Below are 12,492 nucleotides of genomic sequence, written 5' to 3'. Positions count from 1 at the left end.
AAAAATGTTGAATAGTCATTTAATGACTTCAGTGAACGGCCACTGCTGTTTAATTTTTTTGATTTGTTTGTAAAGTTAATTATATGTATTTCTATGTTTTCTTTGTCACAAAGAGCATCAAGAAGATGACGGTGCAGTGAACTATGAAAACATCTGATGATTTTGTTTCCACCAAACTTTTCTCAACATCAACTCAGAAAAAAAACACTGTTGTGTATTAATTTTATATAATAATATCACATGTTAAGATTATTGTATCATAAAACAATATAGTACTATAGTTATAAAGGAATTAAAACAATATTTCTACATTTATTATTTAGATAGTATTGAACAAATTTTGATGTTTGTTTAATTAAATTAAATATGTAAAGTAAAATTTACATTTTGCTTAAAAAGCAAAAATCAAAAATCACATTGAAGAAACAAATCAGACACAATGTGAATGTTTTAATAAATGTGTTACATTCATAACAGGTGAGCATTTTGTTTGAGATCTGAAGTTAAAAAATAAAATATAATTTAATAAATTAAAGATAAATCATTAATATGGGCAGAAATATACTGATACATATTTTGGCCTTGTGAAAAGACTTTTGTAATCAAATGTCAGTATTTCTGTTTTGTACTTGTGTAAATGGAAATACATGCATGTAAAATATATTATTCTCATAAATCAGAATGTGTGGTTGTGAATAAATGTTTCTATCTTTTAAATGAAAATGTCTGAGAGTTTCCATCTGTGTGCTTCTTAAGTTAATAATTAAAGTTTAAATAAGAGATAAAAAAATATAAAAATCAATAAAGTTAGCCCAGTTCCACATTTAAATTCAAACTAACTAATGTTTACAAGCAAAACCCCGTAAGTAAAACTCTTAACTCCAGATAACTAACTTACTCATCGGTTTAAAACCTGCAGGTTGAAAACATTGAGCAGTCTCAGCTGATTGGTCAATGTCATGTCAATCACAGATTCAACCGTCCAATCAGAGAACAGATGGTTTGGCTGTCAGACCTGGTTTTACTGAGTTTCAGGTCAAATGTGATCCTGTAAATGTGTTGCTCTGCAGCTGCAGGTTTAAAATTAACTGAGTTGATCAGTGAATAAAATGTCCCATCAACGTTCTGACCAGGTGTATTTATGAGGTTATTGTGGGTTAAAACCTCGGAGCTCAGCTGCTGCTGCTGTTCACTACAGCAAACATTTAATCATCATTTCACAGAGACACACTTCAGACATCAGACTGGAAACCAGCAGAACTTAAAAAGTAAAATAAATGGTAACTGATGGATTTATAAAACTGGACTTTTCACCACTGACTCTTCATCAACCAATCAAATCTCCTGGATACTTCATCTTAATAATCTGAGTTTCTAATAGACCCGTCTATTTGCATCTATTTACAACGTTAATGTAATCTAAAAATATTCACATCTTGATGTTTCTTCCTGCTTTTTAGACGTCTTGCACTGTGTGTCATGTTATAAACCAGTGGGGCCCATCACGTTACATTGCTTAGCCAATCAGAGGATCACGTTACATTGCTTAGCCAATCAGAGGATCACGTTACATTGCTTAACCAATCAGAGGATCACGTTACATTGCTTAGCCAATCAGAGGATCGTGTTACATTGCTTAGCCAATCAGAGGATCACGTTACATTGCTTAGCCAATCAGAGGATCACGTTACATTGCTTAACCAATCAGAGGATCACGTTACATTGCTTAGCCAATCAGAGGATCGTGTTACATTGCTTAGCCAATCAGAGGATCACGTTACATTGCTTAGCCAATCAGATGATCACGTTACATTTCTTAGCCAATCAGAGGATCACGTTACATTGCTTAGCCAATCATAGGATAACGTTACATTGCTTAGCCAATCAGAGGATCACGTTACATTGCTTAGCCAATCAGAGGATCACGTTACATTGCTTAGCCAATCAGAGGATCACGTTACATTGCTTAGCCAATCAGAGCTGCGGAGGAGCCCTGATTGAAGGAGCTCCACTCTCAGCATGGATTTGAACTTTTGTCTTTATTTACTTCAGCAAAGCTCGCGGTTTTTACCAAATTCTGTAGCTTTCGGTGAACTTCTAAATCTGCTCCTTAGTCAAAGTGCATCTTAGTCGCATCTTTTCTGGCCTGCTACTGCCTCTAGTGGTGTGGGGTGGTACACACTGACTATATTTTGAAGAATATAGTCAGAGACTCAGAGACTCTACCTTTTAAGAAGACTTAGTGATCTTGGGGTGACCCAACTGGAGGTAAAGACAACTAGGCTCTAGTTGGGTCACCCCTATGTCTTGAATTTGGGGGGAAGAGGAATCATATTTTATTTATCACTACTGAAGGGTTCAGTGAATACGCATATGAAACTGGTGGGTTCGGTACCTCAATAAAGGTTAAGAACCACTGATCTAAGAGGAAAAATGACCTGCTGAAAAGGTTGTTAGTACCAGCAGGGAGAGAACTAAAACATGCAGGTTGCTGGGCCTCCAAGACCAAGTTTGGGCACATAGTAAGTACATAGTTACTTAGTAAGTTCATAGTTTTATTCAGTTCTTTCTTAAATGCAGCTTCTTTCACCATTTTTCAGTTTACAGGAACTAAATGTTTTCCATGCTCTCATCAGGGTTTTAACCGTCTATCTGCTCATCTTTACCAGTTAAAACCTTCAGAGCTCTTTAGCCACATTCTCACAGAAAACTTCCTGTTTTCTTCTCAGAAATAAACCGTTCAGTGGAACCATGAACCAATAAAGGTCTGAGGTCAGCTGCACATCTGACCTCATCAGGGAGGTGAGAAATGACCTGAGCATTCACACATATCTCACTTTAACTTCACACATTCATCATCTTTCTCTGGTTAAAACCTCAGAGCTCAGCAGCTGCTGCTGCTGTTCACTACAGCAAACACTTCCTCATCATTTCACAGAGACACACTTCAGAGACCAGCCTGGAAACCAGCAGGTTTTAAAAAGTTAAATAAAACGGTAACTGTGATGGATTTATAAAACTGGACTTTCAATCTGCTTCTCGTCATCATCACCAATCAGATTTCCTGCATATGAGACCAACCAGATGTGACCAAATAAAGCTGTGAGCCTCCATCAGTCAGAGAGAGGAAGTGGTGAGTATCAGGAAGTAGAAGCTCCATCTGTGTTCAGTCAGTCAGTCTGACTGTCAGAGCAACAGACGCACAATGGATCAACTCCCATGGATTCAAGGCTTTTTATTCATCATCCTGCAGCTCACAGGTAGGAAGACACTCTGCATTTCTATAGAGCTACAGATCATAGATCTGCTTTATTCACTGTGGTCAGATTTAATATTTATGCTCCTGTTTTATCTTCTAACAGTCACTGCAGAGAGAACATCTGTTATAAAGAGAGCTGGAGATGAAGTCATGTTGTCATGTTCACAACTGATCGATGGTCAACAGAGCTGTAATGATACAACATGGACCTTTGCTGATTCAAGAGGACCAGCAGTAGAGCTGGTTTCACTCGGTCAGATTAAGAACTTAGACAGACTGAGTCTGACATCAAACTGTTCTCTGGTTATAAACGAGGTCAGAGAGGAAGACGCTGGACTTTATCAATGTCAACAATGGAAACCAGAAAACACAAGCACTCCATTTTATCAGTCTGATATAAATCTGTCTGTTAACAGTGAGTTTTACCATTTGTGATTATTTCCTATATCTGTTTATATCAGTGATTTTTTTGAGTATTTAATGACAGGTATTATAATAAAGAAGGTATTTTTAACTTCTTTTAATATCCCTGTCTTTGTCAGTGACTGAACAGGAGAATCAGAACATGAAACTCTCATTGGTTTCATGATTTGGTTTCATCTAATAGTTTAGTCTGTTTTCAGCAGGAAGGGTTGAACCAACAACAAAACCTGGAAACACAAAATCAGAGACAACCAAACAAAGACCAGACAATGTTTCAGCAACCTCTGAAGGTAAAGAGTTTACTAGTATCCTAAATGTGTTAAAATTTATTACATTTGTGTTTGATTCAATTTTTTTTCAGTTTGTTATTTTTTTGGTGGGTTTTAGCATCACTGATAATATATGAAGAGTTGACCACATTTGGGTTTTTAATTCACTGATTTAAAAAATATATATGTATTTTAATTTACACTGAAAATCCCCAGATTATAATCCCCTGTTAATTCTGCAGTAAACATAGTTCTTCTGTTATGGTTCATAAGCCATATTTATGGACGAGCAAAAACTCAAGTATTTTACCTTTTCATTAGTGACATAAACAAATGGATTAATAATCAGAAAGAAACTAAGAAAAGCTGAAGGTGTTTTTTTTATTATTCTTTATGAATCAAACATAAATGATGATGATGAAGATGATGATGACTCTGTTAAAGCTTCTTCTTTTCCTGCTGCCTCCATTGATCCAAACATCCTTCATGTTCAGCAAAACTGAAACATGATGAAGTTCATTTATTGAAGGTTTTTTTTCTGCTTGTGTGGTTTAAAAAGCCATAAACATAAAATCCACATAAACCTTCCCAAATTTAGCTAAACTTATACTAATTACACTTTTAATGTCCATCCATCCATCCATCCATCCATTTTCTTCCGCTTATCCGGGGTCGGGTCGCGGGGAGGCGTCCAGGAGGCATCCTTACCAGATGCCCGAGCCTCAACTGGCTCCTCTCGATGTGGAGGAGCAGCGGCTCTACTCTGAGTCCCTCCCGGATGACCGAGCTTCTCTCTCTAAGGGAGAGCCAAGCCACCCTGCGGAGGAAACCCATTTCGGCCGCTTGTACCCGTGATCTCGTTCTTTCGGTCATGACCCAAAGCTCATGACCATAGATGAGGGTGGGAACGTAGATTGACCGGTAAATCGAGAGCTTCGCTTTTTGGCTCAGCTCTCTCTTCACCACGACGAACCGGTACAGCGCCCGCTTCACAGTAGACGCTGCCCCAATCCACCTGTCGATCTCCCGCTCCCTTCTTCCCTCATTCGTGAACAAGATCCCCAGATACTTAAACTCCTCCACTTGAGGCAGGACGACCCCCCTGACCCGGAGAAGACACTCTACCCTTTTCCGGCTCAAGACCATGGCCTCGGATTTGGAGGCACTGAGCCTCATCCCGGCCGCTTCACACTCGGCTGCGAACCGCTCCAGTGAGAGCTGCAGATCACGTTCCGATGAAGCCAACAGGACCACATCATCCGCAAAAAGCAGAGATGCGATTCTAAGGCCACCAAAACGGATCCCCTCAACACCTCGGCTGCGCCTAGAAATTCTGTTCATAAAAGTAATGAACAGAATCGGTGACAAAGGGCAGCCTTGGCGGAGTCCAACTCTCACCGGAAACAAGCCCGACTTACTGCCGGCAATGCGGACCAGACTCTGACACCGGTCATACAGGGACCTGACAGCCCATATCAAAGGGCCCGGTACCCCATACTCCCGGAGTATGGGAGTACACAGGGCCTCCCGAGGGACACGGTCGAACGCCTTCTCCAAGTCCACAAAACACATGTAGACTGGTTGGACGAACTCCCAGAACCCTCCAGGACCCTGCTGAGGGTGTAGAGCTGGTCCAGTGTTCCACGACCAGGACGAAAACCACACTGCTCTTCCTGAATCCAAGGTTCAACTATCCGACGGACCCTCCTCTCCAGGACCCCGGAATAGACCTTACCAGGGAGGCTTAAGAGTGTGATCCCCCTGTAATTGGAGCACACCCTCCGGTCCCCCTTTTTAAATAGGGGGACCACCACCCCAGTCTGCCAGTCCAGGGGAACTGCCCCCGATGTCCATGTGATATTGCAGAGTCGTGTAAGCCAACACAACCCCGCTACGTCCAGAGCCTTAAGGAACTCCGGGCGGATCTCATCCACCCCCGGGGCCCTGCCACCGAGGAGCTTTTTGACCACCTCGGCGACCTCGTCCCCAGAGATTGGAGAGCCCAACCCAGAGTCCCCATGCTCAGCTTCCTCAACAGAAGGCATGTTGGTCGGATTGAGGAGGTCTTTGAAGTATTCCGCCCACCGGCCCACAACGTCCCGAGTTGAGGTCAGCATCACACCATCCCCACTATAAACAGTGTTGGTGCTGCACTGCTTCCCCGTCCTGAGACGCCGGATGGTGGACCAGAATCGCCTCGAAGCCATATGGAAGTCTGTCTCCATGGCCTCTCCAAACTCCTCCCACGCCCGAGTTTTTGCCTCAGCGACAACCCGAGCCGCATGCCGTTTCGCCCGCCGGTACCCATCAGCTGCTTCTGGAGTCCCACAGGCCAAAAAGGCCTGATAGGACTCCTTCTTCAGCTTGACAGCATCCCTCACCGAAGGTGTCCACCAACGGGTTCGAGGGTTGCCGCCACGACAGGCACCAACAACCTTGCGGCCGCAGCTCCGATAGGCCGCCTCGGCAATGGAGGTACGGAACATGGTCCACTCAGACTCAATGTCCCCCACCTCCCCCGGAACGTGTTCGAAGTTCTGCTGGAGATGAGAGTTGAAGCTCCGTCTCACAGGGGACTCCGCCAGACGTTCCCAGCAGACCCTCACTACACGTTTGGGCCTGCCAAGTCTGACCGGCTTCCTCCCCCACCACCGGAGCCAACTCATCACCAAGTAGTGGTCAGTGGACAGCTCTGCACCTCACTTCACCCGAGTGTCCAAGACATACGGCCGCAAATCCGATGAGACGATGACAAAGTCAATCATCGAACTGCGGCCTAGGGCGTCCTGCTGCCAAGTGCACATATGGACGCCCTGCACATGGTGTTCGTGATGGACAATCCGTGACGAGCACAGAAGTCCAACAACAGAACACCGCTTGGGTTCAGATCGGGGGAGCCGTTCCTCCCAACCACGCCTCTCCAGGTCTCACTGTCATTGCCCAAGTGAGCGTTGAAGTCCCCCAGTAGAACAAGGGAGTCCCCAGGAGGGGCACTCTCCAGTACCCCCTCTAAGGACTCCAAGAAGGGTGGGTAATCTGAAGTGCCGTTTGGCCCATAAGCACAAATAACAGTCAGAACCCGTCCCCCCACCCGTAGGCGGAGGGAGGCTACCCTCTCGTTCACCGGGGTGAACCCCAACGTACAGGCGCCCAAATGGGGGGCAACAAGTATGCCCACTCCAGCCCAGCGCCTCTCACCGTGGGCAACTCCAGAGTGGAAGTACGTCCAGCCCCTCTCAAGGAGACTGGTTCCAGAACCAGAGCCATGTGTCGAGGTGAGGCCGACTATTTCTAGCCGGAACCTCTCAGCCTCGCACACTAGCTCCGGCTCCTTCCCCACCAGAGAGGTGACGTTCCACGTCCCAAGAGCCAGCTTCTGCAGCTGAGGATTAGACAGCCAGGGTCCCCTCCCTCGGCTGCCGCCCATAGCACAATGCACAATGCACTTTTAATGTTCAATATAAATTTTCAAATAAAAATTTCTTCACTGAAGATTGACTGGTGTCTCCAGTAGGGGGTGCTATAAGTTTTATTCTGAGATCTGGAGCATGATTTTTTTGTGTGTAATTTATTTAACATTTGGAAGAGTTTAAAGTCAAAAATATTTTTCTTTTTTTTCTGTTTTCAGCAGGAAAAGTTCAACCAACAACAAAACCTGGACTTTACTGATAAAAATATGTATTTTAATTTACACTGAAAATCCCCAGATTTTAATTTAATAAAAAAGTTAATGAAGGCATCAGATAGGAACATAAAAACATTTACTGAAGGTAATGATTTTACTAATATGTTTAACATCATATTTATAGAACACAATGTGTTTTATTATAATTTAGTTTGGCATGTCTGCAGTTGAATGGCTTTTATTGAGTTTCAGTTACAGGTGAGAAGATGATAAACTGTATAAGATCAGCGACGTCACATGAAACTCTGATTATCTTCATGATTTGGTTTCATCTAAATAGTTTTTTCTGTTTTCAGCAGAAAAAGTTCAACCAACAAAATCCCCAGATTTTAATTTAATAAAAACTTAATGAAGGCATCAGATAGGAACATAAAAACATTTACTGTGTTCTTCTGTTTGTGTTTTTAACTTCAGTGACGACAGAAGGAAACTCTGGATCAACAACGAAACCTGAAGACAGAAATTCACTGTCAGCCAAACCTACAGTTAATGTTTCACCATCAGTTCATGGTAAAGATTTTTATTGTCTTAAAATATTATTTAAAGATTTACTTGGCTGTCAAATTGTCTTCTAAAGCACAACAATTTATATCAGTTTGTTTCATGTGAAATGTTGACACCTGAAAATATCAAAGTCATAATCCATCAGCTATTAGAGAGATCTTTTTTATATATATAAAAAAGATCTCTCTAATTGGATATTAGAGAGATCTTTTTTAGTTGGATATGTTCTGAGTTTTAGCTGTCATTTTATTCATTCTAAGATTAAAGTTAAGATACTAATCTTGACTTTCTTTTTGAGCTTCTTTGACTTCTTTGGTTTTCTTCTTCTTGTCTCTAAATTCAGGAACAGAAAAAGTTGCCTTTCTTTTGTTACAATAAATCTTTAGTGTTATTGATTGATTTTGTTTTATTAAATTGAGGTTTGACGTTATCTTCTGTTATTTCATTTATTTTGAAATGAAGATAAATTTAAGGGGCACATTTGTTTCAAGATGAGAGAGCAATAAGGAACATCATCAGTGTAAAAACATACTAAGTATGGAAGAACAAACTTCAGTTTTTTTAATATGTCAGTTTTGGTTTTCCATGAATGAGCAGTTTAATGTTATTTGTTAAATCTGTTGACTTAACAGAAGATTAAAGTTAAGATATTTAGAAACAAGATTAATGACTCATGTTGTGCAACAATAATTTGGTTTGACTCTGAATAATCCAACATCTGTTGTAGAAGAATAAAAGCTCATCATAGCCTGGTGTGATGACCCAGTGCATGCTGGGAGATGTATTTCACCAGTCTCTTTTGTTCAGCGCGTTGAAGTCCATTTAAACGGTTCGTTCTTTGTTCTCCTTGAGGTTGAGTTGGAGGCCGTACATTTCATGTTGTTAGAAAAGAAATGTTTCTGCTTGTCGTTTACCACAGGACTTTAAAAAGTTAAACTTTAATGACTCAGTGACAAAGTAGTCAACAAAAATGATCTGGATAAATGCTGAGTTTTAAATCTTGAGTTTTTCAGCTGTTCTTGATTATCTGGGGAAAATTAGTCTTTCTGTTTTTTCAAAGTTAGGTTTTGTCTCAGTTACATGCATAAAACATTCACACAGACCAACCATCAGACTCTTCTGTCATTATATCTAAAGATTAAAGAGCTGTAATCTGTTATAATCTTTACTTCAATGTTTTCAGGTTTGACAAAGTTATGGATAATCATTGCTGCAGCTGTTGGTTCAGCTCTGCTTCTAACAATTGTTGCTGCAGCAATCAGATGGAGAAAAACTAAAGGTGGGAGCATTTTAAAGATTAAAGTTTATATTTATAAATAAGATTAATTTATATATCTTTCGCAAACAAAATGCTTTTTTTTTTACTTTTCAGAAAATAAGACACGGACCAACAAAAGCCCTGTAAGTTTAATAGCTTTAACTTTTGTCTTACTTTTATTTCTGAAAATGAACAGAGGGCTTTTAGTTTGAAAGAAAATTATAATTGTTAGCAGTTTGTGCCTTTTTCTTTAATTTTACCACTTATAACCATACAGCTCCAAAGTCTTTCTAAGGCCCGCGGTTCAATATGTTTTAATATAAACCAGACAACATCTCTTTCTTTCTTTGGTTGAAGATTTAATCATCATTTATTTAAATGTTACATTAACTAAAGGCTAAAGTTTAGCATCTTTAACTCTGTAGATGACAGGAATGGAGCTTTTAACCATATTTTAACTATAGTTGTGTCGTTTCTGTTGGTTTTTTTATTCCAGGAACAGGAGTTGGTTCCTGCAGGATCTCAGGCTGCAGGAGGATCCAGCCACAACTTGGTGTGTTTAAACTCTCAGCTGTTTTCTGTACAGTCAGCATCTCTAATGTTAGCTAACATTGTTCTATCCTCACTGCGCAGGAGGATCCTGAAGGTGGCGTCACCTACGCCTCCATCAGCTACACCAAGAAGTCCAGCAGCAACACCAACGTGAGTTTTTTAAGTGACTAAAAATCCAGATTATTCATGAAAACCTGTTTTACATCAGTTTCACTTGGAAAGAAACATTTTGACAAGTTTACAGAGATCATTTCACTAAATGTGTCTGATTCTACTTTTTCATTATTTACTCATTTATGACTTTTCTGTTGCCTCTCAGGTCCGGGGTAAAAATGATGAAGATGATGATGACACAGTGACCTACAGCAAAGTGAAACCTTCATCCTATATTGATCCCAGTAAACTCTACGCTGCCATCAACAAACCAAAACATTGAGACACTTAATAACTTTACTGTTGATGAAAGTTATGGTTAATTCATAAAAGTCATAATTTAGATTTTACATGTTTCTAAACTGAATTCAACTGAGATTGATAAAACTTTTAACCCAAACTTGAACTTTTATTTTGACAGTCCAGAAGAGGGCGCTGTCAGACAAAGATTCCAGTTTTTGTTTTGTTTTTCCACCTTTTATAAAAACTAGGAATTGTTTATTAATTGTAAATCTGTAGGGTTATTGATTATCTCCATGTTGTAGCTCAGTCTTGGATCAGGGCCTCGTCCTCGTCTTGTATCCAGACTAAATCCAGTAAATCCAGCTCAGTCTGAAGTCTGACCTGACTTCTGTTTCTAATCTGAGACTCTCGTCTCATTAATAATATTTATCTCTTATTATTAGGAGTAAATTCAACCTGATAAGGCAGAAATCTGACCAGCTATATGCTGATAATCTGCTGTTGGAGGGTTTGATTGATTTATTATCCAGTAATGTTGGAGTTTTTGTCACAATTAGCTTTAGCTTCATCATATTGACCCACAGATATGTCTCTAATTCAACACTGAATTAAATTACTTCAGTTTAGAACATGATTTCCTATAATTATGCAATATTTCCTGACTCAAATTGAGATGAAGAAACCAAACAGTATCAAGTTCTTTAAATACTCAGATAGTTACCAATATGAACACAAGGAATAAAACATGCCAAATGAGTCAAAAGGGTCAAATAAAAGTTTGATTTATTCAGGAATTCAACATTAAAAGTAGAATAATTTTCTTTGACAATAAAAGAACATTTATGGGCTTTATCAAATTTTAAAATAATTTAATGTAGCTTGAAACTTTTCTTTTATGTTGAATTATATATTAAAAGAGAAATTCTTGTTCATGCTGCGATTAGAGATAGAGATTAGAGATAATATTTTGTTAACTTAAGATAAGCAGGATGTGAATTCCTTATGTACATCCATGTATTGTTATAAACAGATTACATAATTTACATTTGATGAGAAAATATTGAATCATTAGAGACTCGACTCATTTTTAGATTTTGTCTTATGTAAATATTCTTGTTCTTTATTCAAGACATTTTCAGGAAACTTTCTGTGATATTTCTGTTCTTGTTGAGAAGTTTCTTCTTTTTCTTTATGGTTTTTATTCAACTTTCTTTAAAATATCTCTAATAATTCATTCTTTATTCCTTCCCAACATAAGTTGTGCTATTTGTCTCATTCCTATTAGAATAGTTTGGCTCAGTTTTGCTTCCTCTGTAATTTACAGATTTATTTACAGTTATTTAATACATATTAATCACTTTATCATAATATTACAATATGAAACTGGTTGGTTTTCTAGAATAAAACATTAGAGCAAATTATTAGGAAACCTTAAAGAGATCAACAGTTTTCAGTCTGTGACAGTTTCACTATGGAGACTGGGGCAGTGCAGAGGGCGCCCCCTGGTGGACACTCAAGGCGATGCAATTTGTGGGAATTTTTCGTTTTGCTTTGTCGCTTTTTCTTAAATAAATGTCATTTTTTTAATGTAAATAAGACAATTACTTCTATTACTTACTACCATTTACTTTGTGTTACTCCTCACTGTATGAACATTTCTTAGTAAATAAAGATTAATCATTTGAAATATGTACTTGGTAAGACATTAACCACTTTTAGTGAAGTTTGTCCTGTATTTTTTATTTTTTTAAGTGTTGGGTAGTTTGTGTTTCTCCAGCTGTCATTGATCGACAGGTGGGTTTCATCCTGGACTGACCGCCACCGGTCAGTAGCAGGGAAACATAGAAACACAGAGAACAGACAGATTACAGTCGACTAACCCGACAGTCTGTTTCTGGACTGACAGGAAGTCAGAGTACCTGCAGGAATCCACACAGAAACAGTGAGAACATGCAGAAAAATCCCAGACTGGGATTGAATTCAGAATCTTTTATTCTAAGAAGAAAAAGAAAAAATTTAGAAAGCTGAAATGAGGAACTTCTGGTTCTCAGATCATATAAAATGATGCATATTTTATATTTTACAGAAAAAATTACAAGTTTCACACATATTACATGGACTGTCACAAACAAGTGTGCAAACTTAG

At 39.3% G+C, this 12,492-nt stretch overlaps 1 long non-coding RNA gene across 1 annotated transcript; it reads left to right on the top strand.

Moving 5' to 3' along the window:
* Positions 1-3,882: 3,882 nt before the first annotated feature.
* Positions 3,883-12,039, top strand: LOC145549725 (uncharacterized). Its single transcript, XR_014085566.1, has 7 exons — positions 3,883-3,972; positions 8,051-8,146; positions 9,324-9,419; positions 9,513-9,541; positions 9,895-9,951; positions 10,032-10,100; positions 10,270-12,039. It is a non-coding gene; the product is annotated as an uncharacterized LOC145549725 (long non-coding RNA).
* The last annotated feature ends 453 nt before the right edge of the window (positions 12,040-12,492 follow it).

The sequence above is a fragment of the Poecilia reticulata genome, chromosome 21, assembly GCF_904066995.2.
Source record: "Poecilia reticulata chromosome 21, P_reticulata-male-v2, whole genome shotgun sequence".
NCBI classification, from domain to species: domain Eukaryota; kingdom Metazoa; phylum Chordata; class Actinopteri; order Cyprinodontiformes; family Poeciliidae; genus Poecilia; species Poecilia reticulata.
Note: the sequence above shows the minus strand (reverse complement) of the source record. Positions and strands in the feature narration are given on the sequence as shown.